The 19415-nt window shown below is 52.0% G+C and overlaps 1 protein-coding gene across 2 annotated transcripts in view; it reads left to right on the top strand.

Annotated features, from left to right (window-relative positions):
* The first annotated feature begins 5372 nt into the window (after positions 1 to 5372).
* VANGL2 (VANGL planar cell polarity protein 2) overlaps positions 5373 to 19415 on the top strand; it is a 36024-nt gene continuing 21981 nt past the window's right edge. The window contains exons 1-2 of one of the 2 annotated variants that reach the window (XM_037729616.1): positions 5373 to 5671; positions 13058 to 13182. The gene's annotated coding sequence lies outside the window, so the exon portion shown is untranslated. The remainder of the gene's footprint in view (positions 5672 to 13057; positions 13183 to 19415) is intronic. The other variant, XM_017503606.2, reaches the window with a different exon arrangement.

Genomic DNA, 19415 nt, shown 5'->3' with positions numbered 1-19415 from the left:
ATGAAAATTAGCCAGGCATGATGGCGTGCACCTCCCTACTATTACTCAGGAGACTGAGACAGGAGAATTGTTTGAACCAGTAGGCGGAGGTTGCAGTGAGCTGAGATCGCGCCACTGCACTCCAGCCTGGGTGACAAAGCAATACTCCATCTCAAAAAAAAAAAAAAAATCACATTGGCACAGGGAGGAAGATGGATTAGAAGGGAATGAGACATGTTTGGAAATGATAAAGGTCTGAATAAGCCAAAGGGATAACGGTGGAAGGAAGATAATTTTAAAAGGAATAAAAGGTTTATTCCTTTTAAACCTATTACATTTAAGATACCCAAGGAATATCCAAGTTAAAATGTATGATAGGAAGTTAGAAATTTGAGTCTGATGCTCATAAGATAGACCTGGATGTAGCAGCATTCATAAGTGAGCACTGACTGAAGCCACAGGAGTGAATGACATTGCTTTAGAAAAGCATGTGGAGTGGGGAGTAAGGGGGCCAAAGGCTGAATTCTGGGAAATAACAGTATTTGAAGCCAGGAGTAGAAAACACATTGGAAGGGCTGGGTGCGGTGGCTCATGCCTGTAATCCCAACACTTTGGGAGGCTGAGACGGGCGGATCACTTGAAGTCAGGAGTTCAAGACTAGCCTGGCAAACATGGTGAAACCGCATCTCTACTGAAAATTCCAAAGTGTTCACCTGGAAACACTTTGACAGCCATCCTGCTAGTGTGTTAAGCTTCTGTGAGTAAGGTACCAAGGATTTCCTTCTTTGAGCAGAGTTATAAAAAATTAGCTGGGCATGTTGGTGGGCACCTGTAATCCCAACTACACGGGAGGCTGAGGCAGGAAAATCGCTTGAACCTGGGCGGCGGAGGTTGCAGTGAGCCGAGAACACGCCATTGCACTCTCTAGCATCAGTGACAGAGCAAGACTCCGTCTCAAAAACAAAACAAACAAAAAAACCCACACACATTGAAAGGATGGCTGGGGTGCAAGGAGCTAAGGAGTGAAGAGAGATGCTGGCTGGGGTGCAAGGAGCTAAGGAGTGAAGAGAGATGCTGGTGAAGAATCTACTGTTTTAAGAAGGTTGGATGAGAAAGAAAAAGAAGCGAAGGGTAAAGCAAGAGAAGGCTGCTGAGTGGAGGAAGATTTTTCATTTTATTATGTCTGCTGGGCAAAGATCAGTGAAGAGGTCGAAGTTAGTTACAGGAGAGACTGGGAATGATGGATGGAAGTGGGGAAGGACAGGATACAATGCACACCGGCAGGGACTAGTCCTAGGCAACGGAGGTAGAGAGCATTTACTCTTCCAAAAAGGACAAAGGAAATCAGAAAGAGTCTAATTTAGTGCTTCTCACATTAGAATCACTGAGGTAACTTAAAAACAATGCCAATAGCTGGGTCACACCTCAGATGTTTCTGGATTAATTAGTCTGGGATGGTCCTGGGCACTGATGTGTTTTCAAAGCTTCCCAGGTGATTAAAATCTGCAGTCAAAGTTCACAACCACTGGTTTAATTGTAGGTAACATTTTAGATTCATGATAATGGGATTGGATTTGAGGAAACTCACACTTAATAAAGGTTGGATGAATAGGGAGTGGTCAAGGTTTCACAGATGAGGAAAGGAGAAAAAGGAGGAAGCTAGAAGGGAAGGCAGCTAAGGCTACCTTAGTGAATTTTATGTACCAGAGATATAGAAATGAATGAGGCATGGTCCTTGTTCTTAGAGATCAGGGTCTTACATGAGAGACACCTCACCACAAGCCTATGACATAGTAAAGTGTGTGTGTGTGAGCTATTTTTATTATTTATTTATTTATTTATTTATTTACTAAAAGTGAGGGGGGTAACCCCCCACCCCCAAAACCCAGCTATTTCACAATATAGACTGGGTCTGGAAATCCTTTTGTAAGCATCAAGAGTAGCCTTTCTGGGAAGGTGGGGGCTGGGGAAAGATCTCTAACTATTCTGGGAGATGAACTTGTCCCCAGGCTCATCAGCAGGGCTGGAAGAAGATGGTGATTGTGACCCTGCATGTGGGTTCATTACTGCAGTCACCTGTACCTGGGAGGGAGGTGGCTGAAATTGCTAACTGTTCACCTGGAAACACTTTGACAGCCATTCTGCTAGTGTGTTAAGCTTCTGTGAGTAAGGTACCAAGGATTTCCTTCTTGGAGCAGAGTTATAAAAAGACCCTACTTGGCCAGGCACAGTGGCTCGCACCTATAATCCCAGTACTTTGGGAGGCTGAGGCGGGAGGATCACCTGAGGTCGGGAGTTTGAGACCAGCCTGACCAACCTCGGGAAATCCTGTCTCTAGTATAAATACAAAAAGTAGCCAGGCATGGTGGCACATGCCTTGTAATCGCAGCTACTCAGGAGGCTGAGGCAGGAGAATCACTTGAACCCGGGAGGTGGAGGTTGCAGTGAGCCAAGTTCACACCATTGCACTCCAGCCTGGGCAACAAGAGGGAAATTCCTCCTCAAGAAAAAAGAAAGAAAGAAAAGAAAAGGCCCTATTTTTCATCAGAGCAGAAAACCTAACTTTTGCTACTGTGGTCTGGGCCTGACCTCCCAGGACAGCTTCATCCACACAGGAAGTACGTAGGTGCTTCTCTGTAGCCTGGACCTTCCCCCAGGGAGAGTCTACTGTCACTTCTTGAGCTCCTGGGATCTTCCCCAGGAGAGCCCAACTCCCAGGGCTCCTGGGAAACCTCGGATCTGACCCTCCCACCCCCACCTCCACCTAGTGAGCTGGTGAGGAGTTGAAAGGCTTTAACAGAGGGCTCTGGCTTTTAGCTACAGACCTCGTTCCCCAATCAAGGGTCCTGAAGGAATGAGAAGTGTCGTAGGCACAGAACAGAGAGGGGAAGCTCGGCCGGGGATTGACTGTGGCACTGTGGGTATGTGGATGGTTTTCCTTCTGTTACCTCATTAGACCCTTTTTGTATAAACAGGAATTGAGGCTTGAAGAAATTAAGAAACTCGACTATGTCCTCAAGGACAGGAGCTGTACAAAGTCCAATCTGTTCCATTCTTTGTCCCTCAGGCTCCTGGCTCCCTCTGTTATTGTAGGTTGGCCCCTTTGGGAAAATCACAGTTGAATGTCATTTCAAGTGCTCTCCTTCCTTCCAAAGAATTAAGCTAGGTCTCTTAGACCGTAGGGCACGTGAGCCTTGTAGTTGGGTCTCTGTTTCCTCACTCAGTGCCTTGACATGTGAAATCCAGATGAGATTCTATCTTGGGGTGAAGGCAGAAGGTAGTAAAGAGAATTACTGAATGGGACAGGCCACACCAAAAAAATTTATTATTGAACTCTGTAATCCAGTGTTTTCATTGCAGAGATGTAACTGACAGCCCACAACCTCACCCTCAGAGAGGAGAAAGGAGGGACCAGGCATATTCCAGCCTGATGCCTGATGCCTGTTAATCCAGAATTCTCGTCTGCTAACATCCTGACTTAGGTTTCAAGCTTTCAGCAGGGCCAGTTTACGGAATTACCTGTAATTCTGGCAACTGGCTTTCAGTGGGGCCAGCTTATGTAACTATCCGTAAACTGGCCCCTCTTTTTCCAGTTCTTTGGACCCCTTTGAGGTCTGTGAAACAGGCTAGCAGCATGTGAACATAACTCACACTAAATCTGCCTGGGAGTCAGACAGTGCCATGGCAGCCCCGACACTGTGTCAAATTACACACTAGCTGCCCAGCACTGGGGTGTGCTTTAGGGCAGGGCTGGGGACACCCGTGTCCTCTCTGCTTAACCTTTCCCCAGCTCTCCTGCCACTTTCTCATACACCTGATCGTGATCACTGCTAGGAGTCCCAGTGCAGCCCGGTGCCTGCACATGATAGGCACAAGGTGAATGAGTGCCTGGACGCATGCAGGGACTTGGGTACCTGAAATGATGATTCTGCATTTTTCATGTTGTCTTGGTGCTGAGTCACTTGCTTACCTATACTACTGGAGGAGGGGATGAGGAAAGGCAGAGTTTGGGCAGAGGAGAAAGAAAGTGTGTTTTACTGTTCTGCGTCTTTGAACAACGCAGCAAAGGTGGCTCTGTCCTCATCTTTGGACAGTTTGGAATGAACCATCAAAAGGGGTGAGATTAGGTCTCAGGAAAAAAATTTTCATCAGGGAGGAGCAAAAATTCCCAAACAAGTGAGGAACAGAGGCTGGGAGTCTCCTTCTCTGGGATTCCTAAATCACAGGGTGAGAGCAGGTGCCAGGACTGGAAACTGACGGAGGCTGAGATGTTGAAAAGGCCTTGGCCGGCTTAGGAAGAGGTATGTGAAGATGCTTTTGAAGTGATACTACTCTAAGTGGAGGGTTGCACGGCAGTAACACTAATGATAATTGAATGCTGCGTTCATTTACTTCAGGGCGAACATGGACTTCCCACGGCCCGGGCTTTTACAGTGGGAGGTCACTCTTGTGGGGTCAGATATACAACAACTCTAACTGGTTTCTTGGCATACTGGGAGGCAGAAATGCCCCAATCTCTGTGTGGCACCTTCAGCTCGAAAGTATCTGAAACTCCTGGGATGGACAGCCTGCCTGCTTGGGGTTGGGGATCCACCGGCCAAGGCATTTTTCCTCTTGAAGGTTTCCTGGGAGAAGGCCCCCTCTCCTCCGCCATCCAAACTCCCAGGCGCCCTCGTCGTCTCCTCCTCCCCTTCTCCCCCAGGGCAGGGTTCCCTTTGTAATTAAACCCAACACTCAAACCAGAGGGGAGGAAAAACGTGTTAATGAGGGAGCGTCCCAGACTGACTGGGGCGGTCGCTGCTCGCAGCTAGAACTTCAAGTAATTAAATTATTTTTGGAAGGAGGGGATATGGTGGGGATGGTGTCAGGGAAATCCCCGTATGCATGGGAAGAAGCGTGCGTCCCTCGCCACTAATTAAAATCAGGAATGACCCTCCCTTCTCGCACCCCTAGGGGGAAAAAAATCAATCTTCCCACGTCCCAGATTCCTGTGGATTTCGTGTAGCCGGGTCTGTGGCCCTAAAGAAGAGAATATGGCCAGCCCCGGGGCTCTGCGGGGCTTCGTCTCCGACAGGAGGGTTCGAAAGACAGCCCCAGGGGGGACTGCAGGCTGGGCCAAGGCCAAGAATCGAGGCGTTCCCCTGTCCACCGTTCGGGACCCGGGTAGCAGCCCCGCCGCGGATTCCCAGGACCGGGGAGGGCCGCCGGGCATCTGGAGGCGCAGGGCCGGGGGAGCGGCGACTCCGGGAAGAGCGGGGCCGCAGACAATGGACGCGGCGGTAGGAGGGGCGGCGGCTGCGGGAACAGCCGGGAGGCGGCACCCGGGAGCTCGCGCTCCCCCGCCCCCTGCACCCCCCACCCTCGTCCCCTCCCCCTCCGCCCCCTCCCCCCTCCGCCGCCGGCTCCCGATCTGATTCCTGATCCCTGATTCCTTGATCCTGGGTCCCGCCATGGGAGCCTGAGCGCCCCCTATTCCCCCCGGCCCCCAGCCCCCGGGGCCTTGAGGGGGAAGAGGCAGCGGTCTGGGACGGAGCCGGGGGTGGCCAGACTCAAGAGCCCCCCCAACACCTCTCATCGCCCGCGCCGCCTGTCCGGGAGCGCCGAGTTCGGAGCGACCCGGAGCGCTGCGGATACAAAGGCGACGGGCCGAGCGCGGCGCCCGCGGAGCCCACCCGGCAGTTCGCAGCGGCGGGTGAGTGCCGGGCCGCGGGGGCGCGGGCAAAGTTTGAAAAAAAAAAAAAGGGAAGAGAGAGAAAAAAAGAAACGGAAAAGGAGGAAAATCATGGAAAGGGCCAGGGGGTGCCCGACCCCAGAGCGAGCAGGGAGGCTTATGGGGGAGGGGGGCTGGGCTCCGGGCAACCCCCTTCCGGTCCGCTTCCCCACGGCGCAGCGAAGTGTACCCCTAACTCTGGGGAGGGGAAGGGGCTCGTGGAGAGGGGGCGGAGCCCAGGCCTGGAGAGCCGGGGACTTTCCTGGGCCCGGGCGGGGGCCTTAATGATCCCCAGGGGAGCGGGTTGAAGCCTGAGACTGGGAGGTTGTGTTGGAGGTGGGGGGACAGGCGTGGAAGGATCAGAGTCTGGAGGTATTGGAAGCCAAGGGTGTTTTGGGGTGCATACACCCCTCAGGACCGTGGGGAGGGACGGAGGCAGGTATGAGTTTAGGGTGTAGAGTGGAGTCAGGGGGGCGGGCTGCGCAGAGTAGATAGGGTGTGTGTACCGCTCGAGGATGGGGCTGGCGGTGGTAGACTGTGTATAGGGGTCGAGGCGACAGGCGGTGGCATCCCTCTCCCCGCTCGTATTTACCCATTTAAGGGACTGTGGGCTCTGCGTTAGTGAGTTTTGAAGCGTTGGTGGAGGATCCGTGTGGATGATTCTTTGTTTTGGTGTGTGTGCACGCCTTGACGTGCTGCAGGTTCCTGCAGGTGGGCCCCTGGCTTAGATGTGTAGGTGTGTTTCTGTGCTTGAGTGTGTGTGCAGCCGGGAAGCGGCTGGCCATGCATCTGCGGTGTGTTTGGATATGTGTTTGTATGTACACTTAGGGGAAGGCTCTAATATGTGTGTGTACTGGGAGAAGGGTTTATGGGAAAGAGGTGTGTAGGTACCGAGGAAGGTGGGTGTGTAAGAGCAGAATGGAGTGTATGTGGATAGGTGTGTGTGCACCTGTGTACTGGGAAGGGGTGTGAGTGAATCTGTGTTCTCTTGTGTGTAAACCTGTGTTGTTGGGTAGGTATCAGCGTGTGTGTGCCTGCCTTAGCTGATATGTGTGTTTCTGAGTGTGTGTCGGGGCACCTCTTGTCTCTGCAGGCAGATTTTCCTGGCAAAAATCCCAAAAGGAAGGCTGTGTGCAGGATTTTGAGACTTCTTGGATGGCCTGGCCTGGGTTCAGGGGTAGTGCCTTAAATATCTCAGACCTATGGGTGGGAGGGAATGGGCTGTCTTATGAAGTGCCTGTTTTTGGGGGATGGGGTTTTCAGGAAGAGGGCGTGTGTTGTGGGGAATAGGGAACAAGGGATCTGCTTGTAGTCCTAGAGGAATTTGGAAGATTGGCTGGGTCGGGGAGAAGAATAAGAGGAACTTCCTCCCCCATCATCATAGGCTGGGTTCCAGCACTTGGAGAGGCTAGGGATTCCCAGCCGTAGTTAAAGGCCTCAGGCCACAGTTCTCTTGGAAAGCCGGCTCAGAGTTTGGTGCTTCAGTGCCTTCTAACTCTGCCCTGACTCCAGATCCCAAAGTTCCTGAGGAGTCTTGGGATTTTGGTGTGGGATGGAAACAAGAGGAGGAAGCATGTCTGGAAGGGAGAGACCTGGTGGGGAACAGCTTGGGTTCCCTGTCCATGGGGTTAAGAAGGTGGCCTAGGGTGTTTTTTCAGGAGTTTCTGCAAGTGAGGCTGTGTGGCTTATCACACAGTTTCCCTCTTCCCTGGTGAGAAGCATGATTGAGATGGAGCTGTGGGTGTGGCGCCAGGGCTGAGTGTCTGTGTGTGGGGAGAAAGGCAGGTCCCCATCGCCGGCTGTACTCCTAGTCTCAGGCTATGCTCATCATCACTATGGTGTGGTGGGAAGTCAGTGACCATCCAGGAAGCGAATGTCTCTCTCCACCAAGAAGCCACAACTCCCTTCTTTCCCTGTCTTCTCTCATCCTTTCTCTTTGGGGTGTAGGGAAGGGGTTTCTCACCTCCTTCTTTAGGATACTAGACTTCTCCCATTGCACACTCTTGCAGTTGTCTTTTTGCTGCCGGTGGCTGGGTTGAGGCACCCAGTTTTTAGAACTGAGGTGAGATTGTACATGCCCATTAGGGTCCCTGGGCAATTGCAATTGGAATGTTAGAGTCTCTAATGGGCATGTGCAGTTGAAATGTTCCCTCTTTAGTCCCCAGGGCTCCCTACCTTCCCTAAGGCCTGGAGATAGGAGTAGTACGAGGTTAGAGAATGTTGGGACCAGGAATGGGACACAGTAGGAAAAGACCCTTCTTTTTTTTAATGGATCATTCCCCCAAACCCAACGCCTGTCTGATCGGGCTCCCAGGGCTAGCAAGGCTCTTGCATCTAAGATGGTGTGCCCTGGCTCTCTGGGGTACCTTGTTTGCTCTGTATACACTCATCACATGCATGATATATTATACTGGTGGGTTCTGTCTTCCAAAGAGGAGGAATTGCGGTCAGATAATAGGAAATGCCATTTCTAAAAGTACTTCCAGATTGGGAGTCAGTGGCCACCTTGGCCCCTCCTCACCCATTGTCTTGCTCTTGGCTTCTATTTCCTTTAGTTCTTCTGGGGCAGTCCTCTCTGGTATGTTTGCCTCTTCCCCTGATCCTTTTAGGTCTGATCCCCCTTCCCTGGGCCTAGAGCAGGACAGTCTTCTCTGCTCATCTGGTTTCTGGGTCCTTCCGGTTAGCAGGGAGGGAACCTGGCTAATAGAAGCTTTGGTGGGGAAAAGGAAGAGATCTTCTGATTCCCTCCGAGTTTTAGCGACTCCAGTCTTACTTTTTCCCTTGAGTGTTCCTCACACTGTGAGGCCAGAGAAAGGAGTCAGAGTTGGTTGGAATTAGTACTTAACAGTGGTGTGATCTCGGCAAGTAATAAGCCCCATTCCCTAGCCTCTTAGGCACCTCTTACCAGGCACATCCTCCAAGCCCAGACTGAACCCTTCCACAAGGAATCCCTGGTCCCCCTCCCAAGTAGCTTTCTTCCCTGGTTTGCATTTAAATTCTGGCTTTGCCACTTTCTAATTCTGTGACATCAGACAACACTGGTAGCTTTTTGAAGCCTCACCTGTAAAATGGAATTAGTAATAGGCCCTATCTCTTGAGTTTATGCGGATTAAATGAAATAATAGAGCATGTTGCACAGTGGCTGGCACACAGTAAATGTTAGCTGGAGGGTTCGGATTCTGAGGGATGATTATTGTTTGTTTGTTTGTTTGTTTTGAGATGGAGTCTCGCTTTGTCACCCAGGCTGGAGTGCAGTGGCACGATTTTGGCTCACTGCAACCTCCACCTCCTGGGTTCAAACAATCATCCTGCCTCAGCTTCCCGAGTAGCTGGGATTACAGGTGCCTGCCACCATGCCCAGTTAATTTTTGTATTTTTAGTAGAGACGGGGTTTCACCACATTGGCCAGGCTGGTCTCAAACTCCTGACCTTGTGATCCACCTGCCTCTGCCTCCCAAAGTGTTAGGATTACAGGAGTGAGCCACCGCGCCCGGCCAGGGATGATGATTGTTAAGGGAGAGAGGTCAGGGTCGGGACAGGAGAACTAGGCTTTGGTTCTGTTCTTCCTCTGGCCGACCACATTAGGCACTCTCTCCTGTCTGTCAGGCGCTGTGTGAAGCACAGGGGATGGAGGGGGGAATAAGACGTTTTTCCAGGGGAGACATGCGAAAACGTGTTGATTCACGGCAGCCCAGTGAGTGCTGTGTGGAGGTGTGTTCAGGAGGCCACTGGAGCATAGAGGAAGGGTGCTTGGCCCTGGCCTGAGGTGCCAGGGAAGGTTCCTGGAGGAGATGGCCCCTTAGCTGGATTAAAAAAAAATTAAGGTGAAATTCACATAATAGGAAATAAACCATTTTAAGTGAACAGTGGATTTAGTACATTCACAGTGCTATGCAACAACCACCTCTGTCTAGTCCCAAAACATCTGCACCTTCCTGAAAGAAAACCCATACGCATGAAGCCAGTTGCTCCCCATTTCCCCTAATCCCAGCCCCTGGCAACCACCAGGCTGCATCTGTCTCTATGGAGGTGGCTATTCTAGATATTTCATACAAATGGAATCATAGAAGGTGTGATCTTTTGAATCTGGCTTTCTTCCCTTAGCATAACGTTTTCCAGGTTAATTCACTTGGTAGCATGTAGCATGTATTAGTACCTCATTCCCTTTTATAGCCGAGTATTCTTCTCTCTGTGGAGAGACTTTAGCTGGTTAAAAGGTGAGCGAGGACAGCAGTGAGGGTCTGAGGAGGGCACTGCTGGTGGAGGCTGAGCGTGAGCAAAAGGTACACAGGGTGTTTGGTATTCCTGCACCTTGAAGTGTGAAGTGGGGATTCGGCCTTAGTGTCTCTGTCTATAAAACAAAGCTTATCATCCCTTTCCTGCTTTTCCTATGGGGTTGGTAGGGTTGGAGGTATCAGGGGAGAGGAGAGGCTAGGGTATTGCTGCCTCTTCTCAGGGTCTGGGCTGGGGATAGGGCTTTTAAAACTTGCTCTTTCCTGGGCAGCTCCCTCCTATATGCATCAACTCTCATCCCTGGGGGAAGCCATCTCCCTGTTCACTGGCATCAGCTTCCCCTCTCTCTGAATTGACCTGAAATTGCCCCTTTTACCCTCCACAGGTGGGCAACCCTGTGCATGATGAGATTTTGGCAGCAGAGGTGAAGGAAAGGCCTGGGAGTAAGACCTGCTCTGTACCCTGCGGCGGCCCGCCCCTTCTTTATTTTGTCTCTTGGTGATGTGGCTGGGGCAGCTTTTCTCTCACCTTCTCTGTCGTGATCTGGATAAAACTGCGGTGGGCCAGGGGGAGTTTTGCATTCCTTGCTTCTACCCTGCTTGGTACAGAGCAGGAGGCAGGGGCCCTCTATGGTAGGGCCCTTTGGAAATGAGGTTTTGCTGTGCTTTGTCGGATGCCCCTGGCAAGGTTGGTAATTACAGACATGACAGCTGGGAACTGGTTTGGGAGAAGCAGGCTTGGAATCAGCAGAGCTGAGGATATCCTGGTAATCAGGGTGGGGCAGAGAGAGGGGAGAGTGGGAAGAAATTGGGGGCTGGGTAGGGTAAGAGGCTTGGGGGCCCCTTCCCCTGCCACTCCACACACAGCTGGGCCTAGAGCTAGAGGAGAGTGGGAGGTGATTGGAACCCAGATCTGCCTCACTGTAAGGGAGGAAGGAGAGGAGGAAAGGCGGGGGATCCATGGGCCTCTGAAGAAAGCAGCAGAGAGGAGGAAGAGGCGTTTTGGTTACTCTCAGGCAGTACCTGGATTACCTGGATGTGGTCTAATTTCGAGGAGACCAACCCTGCGCCTAAAGGTGCTTCCATCTTATTCTGGAGTCTTTCTCCTTACAGTGAGGCTGTGGGAGCAGAAAGTGGAGGGGATTGGCCGTGCACCCACTAAAGGAGAAAAGGTGGGAACTTTTTTTTGAGCTCTATCATGTGCCAGTCTGTAATATTCTGTATACATTATTTTGCTGGAAACTCTTAACCTTCTGAAGCACGCACTATTGTCTCCATTTTACAGTTAAGAAAACTGAGGTTTGGAAAAGGGGAGCGACTCACCTGAGATTACATAGCTCATAAAAGGCTCTGCCAGGTCTCTCTGACTTAAGTGCTCTTCCTTTTCCCAAAGTCTCTTCACCTTCCCCTACTCTCATTTCAGTTAGGTCTGATTGCTCATTATTGCCTTTAATCTTGAGTTTGAGTAATTCCCCCCTGTTTTCTGAAAAGCAGACATGAGTCCAATGTCAGCCTGAGGAGTAGAGAAGCCTACCCTCGAGGTGGGAGTCAGAGAACCACCTCATCTCCAGGAGGAGCACCTTGGTGTCATGAGCCTCGGGCGGGGCTGGATTCTGAGCAGAAACCTCTCCTGGAGCAGGTCTCTTTCTCCTTGCTGGACCATGATTTTGGGTGGGGGCTGGAGAAGGGAGTGACTGTAGGCTCTGGCCACCATGGCCTGTGGGGTCTTGGGAGGAGCCTGGTCCTTATTGTCTACAGGGTTTTCTCACAGCCCCTAACAATGTCTTTCAGACCCCTGTTTTCATCAGAGCGCTCTTGGCTCCTTTAGCCTTGTCAGAGAGAGAGGGTGTGTTTATGTGTGGGTCTGGCAAGGGGGTCTTTGTTTTTTTTTTTTTTTTTTCTGAGACAGAGTTTCGCTTGTTGCCCAGGCTGGATGCAATGGCACGATCTTGGCTCACTACAACCTCTACTTCCCTGCCTCAGCCTCCCAAGTAGCTGGGATTACAGCCATGTGCCACCATGCCTGCCTAAGTCTGTATTTTTAGTAGAGATGGGGTTTCACCATGTTGGTCAGGCTGTTCTTGAACTCCTGACCTCAGGTGATCCACCCACTGGGCCTCCCAAAGTGCTGGGATTACAGGTATAAGCCACCATGCCTGGCCCAGGGGCTATGGTTTCTTAGGGTAAGTCGGGTTTAGATAGGAACAGGTGCCGAGCCCGGGGTGTGAATGCAGTCACTTAAAAAACAACAGAGTGTGAACAAAAACATGCATTTTTGTCTCCTGCTTTACTTCAGGAATGGAAGTGGTAGATACAGGGGATGGGGGAGTTGAGAATTCTCAGAAAAGAGTGAGACTCTGGTGGGGCGGCGGTCAAGATGGTGGAGGCGGGTGGGTACTTGGGCCTTTCAGTTGGCTCTGCTTTTCTAGATAAGAACCGGCCAAGTTGCCAGGTCCAAGGCCCTGGGCTGAGGCAAGAGGAGGCTCTCGGGATGGGGATACCCAACCCTGCCACCCTCACCCCCAGTCACATTGCATCTCACACCCTGAGGCCCACTCTACTGCTTTCCCACAATCCAGCCTTCGCTGACAGTGTCCACATATGTTCTTCCTGCACACTCCATCCTCACAGCTCAGCTCTCCCCATCCACAGCAAGCCCAAGGTTGGCTAACTTTCCCTTCCCAACGAGCTGCTTTCCACCTCTTTACACTCCAGGGCAGGGGCTGGGTGAGCAGGCTTTGAAGGTCTTTTGGGGCCAGGGACAGTTGGGGCCTACCTCTGGCAGCAGGCTGTGAAGAGGGGGGCATTTGTTTTTTTGTTTTGTTTTTTTTTGAGAAGGAGTCTTGCTCTGTCACCAGGCTGGAGTGCAGTGGCGAGATCTCAGCTCACTGCAACCTCCGATCTCCTAGGTTCAAGCTATTCCCCTGCCTCAGCCTCCTGAGTAGCTGGGACTACAGGCACATGCCACCACTCTCAGCTAATATTTTATATTTCAGTAGAGATGGGGTTTCACCATGTTGGCCAGGATGGTTTCGATCTCCTGACCTCATGATTCACCTGCCTCGGCCTCCCAAAGTGCTGGGATTACAGGCATGAGCCACTATGCCTGGCCTAAGGGGGGCATTTGTTTTTGGAGTGCACAGGAAGCTGGCTTATGGGTCAGCACAGCTCACCCACCTCCCATGGTCCACTCTGTCTCTGAAGACACCTCAAGCTGCCTGCTTTCCTTCTTGGTTCTTCCACAGCTCATCTGGTGGGCAGGTAAGGGCCAGTTCTCTGCCTCGGCCAGGGGAGGAAGCAGCTAAAAGCCTGGTGGTGGAAATTATGGGTCCTGCCCATTGGTAGAAATTAAATGGAGCATCCAGAAGCCCCGGTTACCTTCCCACCAGCTTAGTGTCCCGTCTCCCCACCGGGCCCTACCTGGGATAGATGCCAGGGGGATTAGTCACCCTTTCTCCTGCAGCCTTTCCACCCCCAGTGTTCTCTTTAACACTGACTAGGAATAGGTTTGGGGAAGGCTACGGAATGGGGTGTTATGGGACATGTATGTGCACACGGGTGTGCTTTTTTGTGCTGTGTTGGGGGACAGGAACCTTCTGGGAGCTGGGATGGGGGTGGGGGTGCTGGACAGACAGCGGAGCAGGTCTCTACAGAACCTGCCTAGCCAGGGTGGGTGGAGCTGGGTGGGGCAGGCAGGAGCAATTCCAGGTTTCAGAGGGGGAACGGAGTGTGGGGGAGTGTGTGTGTGTGTCGGTGTTTCTGTGTATCTGTGGATTTAGAGGTCCCCAGCCTCACCCCCGGCCTTAGACTGAAGGAAATTAAGGAAGTAGGCGGAGAGAGGCTTGGTTCTGGCTTCCCCAACTGCTTTTGAATTAGAATGCAAGCTCAGGTATCCAGGCTGGGAGCCCAGTAGGTGGGCCCTTCCCCTGCGCTGCGCCCTGCACTGGGGTCTGCGGGTGAGGAGCTGCTCTGGAAGCCTGGATTCCTGGATGACCCCAGCATGGCCAGGGGCCCGCCCCTCTTCTGCCTCTCACCCAGGGAGGAGGAGAGTCCTGCTCCCACCCTGGGGCTATGAGATGGTGAGCTCATGTCTGGGGCTGTCCTGGGAGAATGCCTGCTTCACAGGGCGGGGGTGGGGCACCTGGTGCCAGCTCCTGGGCTCCCTGGTCTGCCCCTCCCACCCCTCGGCCCACTGAGATCCAGCTGTTCTCTCTGGCCTCCTGAGCAGCACTGTCACCCAAGGACACCCTTTTTCACAGTATAGGAATGAGGGGCGGGACAAAATCTCCATCCCGTTTCTGGTCCAGGGCTGGATCTGGTCCTTGCCCACTCTGTACCTTAGTCTTTTTGGTGATAGTGAAAGCCCAGCGTCTCCGATGGGTGGCTCGACACAGCCCAAGGCCGTATGGAGATGAAGGAACATGAAGGTTCTTAGGAGTGGCAGATGGGTGGGTGCACGAACCACCGCTTTGGGAGGTAGAGGTTCTTTGGTCCTGGCTGTGTTAGCTGAAGCCTGTCTAGTCTCTGTTTGTCTCTGGTGAGAAGAGGGGGCAGGCCAGAGTCAGCAAATCTCTCCTGTCGTGGTCCTTTTGCAGTTGTGACTGCTCAAAGAACCAGCATCCAGGACAGTCTCCTGGTGAAACCTGGTCTGACCCCAGGAGGCGCACCCCTCAAAGTCAGTGTTAGTGCGATTTTCCAACCAGGAGGGGAGGCCGGAAATGGGCTGCCGTAGAAGTACCCGCCATGGGCTAGTCACTGTTTTTCTCTGGGTCCCTCTTTTTATCTGTAAAATTTGGGGTTGTCCCTCGAAGGCCCCTTTCAGCTTGGTGCTGGAACCTGCTGAGAAGAGTGTGGTTCGGTCAGCTGTGTCCCCCTGAAGGGGAAAGGGAAAGGGGCAGGGGCGTCGGGGGAATGACATGGGCATAGTCAGAGGTTCAGTACCTTCCTCTCCTCTGGGGAAGCCGTGTTGGGTGTCTGCATTTTCAGCCCACACTCATCAATTTCAGCCCTGCACCAGGGCCTGACAGCGATGCCTGGGTTAAGCACATCAGTGAAAGTCAGGAGAGGAGTGTGACAAGGAGGAAAACCGAGCAAGGCTCTGAAGTGGGACAGCTGTCTCCAGCCTCTGCTCTGCCCTGCACTGGCCATAGGCCTTGGCGAGATGCTCTGGCAGCACAGACAGCTAGCTCCTGGGATCCTGAGCTGGGAGGTTGGATCCTGGGCTTAGTTCTTGCCACCTCCACAGACGAAGGTGGCCATCAGCACTTTGAGTGGAACCTGTCTTGATATCCTTGGATCTTGGCACTATGGTTGGCGATGATTAGGGAGCCAGGCAGCTGGGGGTGCCCACATGTACACCCCTGCCCACGGGCTGCAGTGGGAAAGGGGTGTAGAGCATATGCAGTAAGACCCAGGCTCCCGTGTAGGAATCAGGGACCTTTAGTGGTGGGGGCCTGCAGAGGACACTTCAGGCAGGGTCTGATGCAGTACTCAGGCCCTTCCCTAGTCCCTGACTGTGGAGAGGAAAATGGTCCTATCAGAGATCTCTGCTCCTGTGAGGAGAACCTGAGGTTTCTTGTCCTCTTTCCCATCATCTTCCCATCTGGCTGGAAGTCTTTTAAAAAACAAACCCAAGTGCCCTCCGCAGCTCGGCTGGCCGGGTGCTTCCAGCCCTGTCCTCAGTGGAGAGGAGGAACAAAAGGTGCCCTTTTTAGGTGAGTGTTTGTGCTCTGTCCCGGCCCCCTTTTCTCCCGTGGCCGAGTCTCAGCTCTTTCTCCCAGCCCCGTCTTCATCTGTGCTCTGTCTCATTACCCCACCCCAGGTGTAAAGTAGCTGGGACTAGGCTGCGGGGTGGGCCTGGGCCAGAGCAGTGGCAGAAGGTGGCACCTGCAGCCGTCTGCATCTGGTCATCGGTCCTCAGCACGCGCCACCCATGGGGGTGCTGGCGTCTGTGTTCAACACCTTGTCCACTTGAGCTGCCTCCTTTGAGTGAGAAATGGGAAAGGGTTGGTCTGTCCTGGTCTGTGTTTTGGCCAACAGCCACCCCCCTCACACACACACACACACACACACACACACACACACACAGAGACACACTCACACAGCTCTAGGGCCCTGCTCCCTCTGCCTGTTGCCAGGTTCTGAGTGTATTTTTTCCAGAGGCCTCCAATTGTTTCCTGGAGAAACCTGATCCTGGAGCTCAGACAAAAGCTGGGGCCGCCAGAGGAGAAACCTCATTCTCTCCCCCTCTGTCCCTATCGCCCCCACCTCCATAACCTCCCTCCCTTTGGATGCTGGGTATGGGTTCCAGGACCTGGCTGCCATCACCTAGGCAACAGGGGGCTTTTGTTGCCATGGTGATCAATGTGGGAGAAGCTGGGCAGCCAGGACAAAAGCCCCCACATTACACCTCCCCCCCCAACCCAGCTACCCCCAATCCCCTTGGGATGATACCGAGACACATTCCATTAATTTTATTTCTGAAAGGCCTTTGGAGGGGAAAAGGGTCTCCTTTTTGTAACGGGCTCTGTCTTCTCTCCCTCTCTCCTCCCTGGCCTCCCTTTAACCCCAGATAATCCATGGTTAGTTTGAGCAGGGGACTGAGTACATGTATTTGTGTCTTGGGAAGTGAGGGGCAAGGTGAAAGGCAGTGGGGCACGTTCCTTTAAAACAGCCTCCCCCTTCCCCAGACTGGGGCAGCTGCCTGTCCTGCGCCGAGTCTGGACTTCCCTCCCCGCCTCGTCATCCCTCTTGACGTTTCCACTTGTTGATCTCATCCAGCGATCCCCTCCCCCCATCTCTTTCCTGGGAACGCTGCCCACCCGGGAGACCCTCCAAACCCCTGATTCCTGAGACTGATTAAATGACGAGAACTTCTTCCCTTCTCTTTACTCCCCTCCCCTTTCTCCTGCCAGGACCCCAGCAGCAGTGCTTGGATTAGTTCCCTGGGGTACTTGAAGACACAGCAGGCAAGGGTCTCAGAAATTGGGTTCATTTTTGGCCCCTGTGTTTGGTAGGGAGGAGAGAAGTGTGTTTTGGTGCTTTTTGGGCACTCTGACTTGGGTTGGCAGGCCAGGGGAGCAGGGTTTATGTTGAGTCTTTAATGAGTAGCGGGGGACGAAGATGGGGGCACCAGGCTGGGCAGCTCAGAACCGAAGGATGGGAGGGGACTGGCACCCTCGACTGGTTTGAACTTTATCTATAGGGGAAAGGCAGTGGCATCAGTTTACCTCCTGGGTGTGTCTGAAGTGGTGGTTCTGGTTGGTGTGTGTGTGTGTGTTTGTGCATGCGTGAATGTGTATGAGACTTCTTTATTTAGTCGTACTAACAGCAGGGTTTATTTATACCACCTCCTCCCTAGTCTCAGAGGAAGTGTCTGGGGATTGGAGTATGAGTGATCCTGGAGCTAAAACTTACTAATCGCTTAACTAATCACTAGCTAAACCATTTATAAAAGCACTTCTTTCACCCTCGTGACCCTTACAGCCACCCCACGAAAGAGGCATCACCTTCCCTGTTTTACTAATGAGCTTACCAGGCCATAAGCACAGACGCGTTAGTAACTTGCACATGGTCACACAGCTAGTCTGCGGAAGAGTTAGGTTTCGAACCCAGGTCTTGGCTCTTCTGGCCGTTGGCTTTGGCAGATGGTGGGTATTCAGGAGGATGAGGAGATGGACAGCCTGGGATTCAGTGTGTGTGTCTAGACGCTGGTCTGTGGCAGTGTTTACTTCTGCACCCCCTTCTCTACCGCCATGTCGCTCTGTGACCCACTTGTTGTCTTTGAGCCTCCTGACAAAATTTAGTTTTTAAGAGGAGGACTAGAAAGAATAGGCTGGCTTTGGGAGGCCGGGGCGGGCGGATCACGAGGTCAAGAGATCGAGACCATCCTGGCCAACATGGTGAAACCCTGTCTCTACTAAAAATACAAAAAATTAGCTGGGGGTGGTGGCGTGCGCCTGTAGTCCCTGCTACTTGGGAGGCTGAGGCAGGAGAATTGCCTGAACCTGGGAGGCGGAGATTGCGGTGAGCCGAGGTCGCACCACTGAACTCCAGCCTGGCGCCTGGTGACGGAGTGAGACTCTGTCTCAAAAAAAAAAAAAAAAGAAAGAATAGGCTGGAACCACATCAAGAGAAATGCAGGTGAGATGTCTAACTATACAGAGGAATAGGCCAGTAGAATAGGCCCTCAGGGGAGCGGGTAGATGAACACAACATGTGTTTTTCAGATAGGGGGATAAATAAGGGTCGTTTTTGTTGCAAAGGTTTGTGGAAAGGCTTATGGTTGGGTTAAGGTATTATGTCTCTGTCATCTAAGTGTGTCCTTATCACACATGTGCTTTGATATGGGGATACTGACAAGTATAACTAATCCTATGGAGGATTGCCTCTATAGAACTCTGTTAAGAGGATCAATGAATAGATTTCACATTGATTTCATCTCCCTACAGTCATTATAGTTTCCCTGAGAGCCAGAGAGGCATACAGTCGTGGTTGTTTTGGTCAGTGATGGACTGCATATATGATGGTGGTCCCATAAAATTATACTATTGTATTTTTACTGTACGTTTTCTTATGTTTAGATACACAAGTACTTACCGGTGTGTTGCAGTTGGCTACAGTGTTCAGTACAGTAACATGCTGTACAGATTTGTAGCCTGGGAGCAATGGACTATACCATGTAGGTATGTATGTAGTAGGCAATACCGTCAAGGCTTGTGCAGGTGTTCCCAGGATGCAGTTGCCTAATGTCACAGTTCTCAGAGAGTATTCCTGTGGCTAAGTGAGGCATGAATGTGCCCATTTACTAGGTTGCTATCAGTCCCTTGCTCTGCGCCCATGGGAGGGGAGATGGATATAAATATGTATCAATCATATTGCTTATTCTCAAATTACTAATGGTTTAGAATAGTTGGAATAAAGGTAACTATACAAAGCAAAATCCATTTTAGTTCTTTTTTTTTTTTTAGACGAAGTCTTGCTTTGTTGCCCAGGCTGGAGTACAGTGGCATGGTCTCGGCTCACTCCAACCTCTCTCCCGGGTTCAAGCAATTCTCTGCTTCAGCCTCCCAAGTAGCAGGGATTACAGGCGCCTGCCACCACACCTGGCTAATTTTTGTATTTTTAGTAGAGACAGCGTTTCACCATCTTGGCCAGGCTGGTCTTGAACTCCTGATCTCGTGATCCACCCACCTCGACCTCCCAAAGTGCTGGGATTACAGGCTGGAAACTGAACTAATTGTCTTCCCTCACAAGGCTGCTACTTCCCCAGTCTTCCCTGCCCTACCGATGGCGTTACCATTTGCTGCCTCGCTCAGGCCAGGGATTCTTGACGCTCCCTTCCCGCTCATTAGGTCCTACTGATCTGACCACCGCATAAGTCTCAGACGTGACTATTACTCACTCTTCCGTGGCTCTACCCTTAGTCAAGCCTGTACCGCTGCAGTCGCCTCCTTTCTGTTCTCCCTGTTTCTGCTTTTCCCTCTTTTCTTTTT

Source organism: Cebus imitator, unplaced genomic scaffold, assembly GCF_001604975.1.
Source record: "Cebus imitator isolate Cc_AM_T3 unplaced genomic scaffold, Cebus_imitator-1.0 Scaffold313, whole genome shotgun sequence".
In the NCBI taxonomy this organism is placed as follows: Eukaryota; Metazoa; Chordata; class Mammalia; order Primates; family Cebidae; genus Cebus; species Cebus imitator.
The sequence above is the reverse complement of the archived record's forward strand: the minus strand, read 5'-3'. Positions and strand labels throughout refer to the sequence as shown.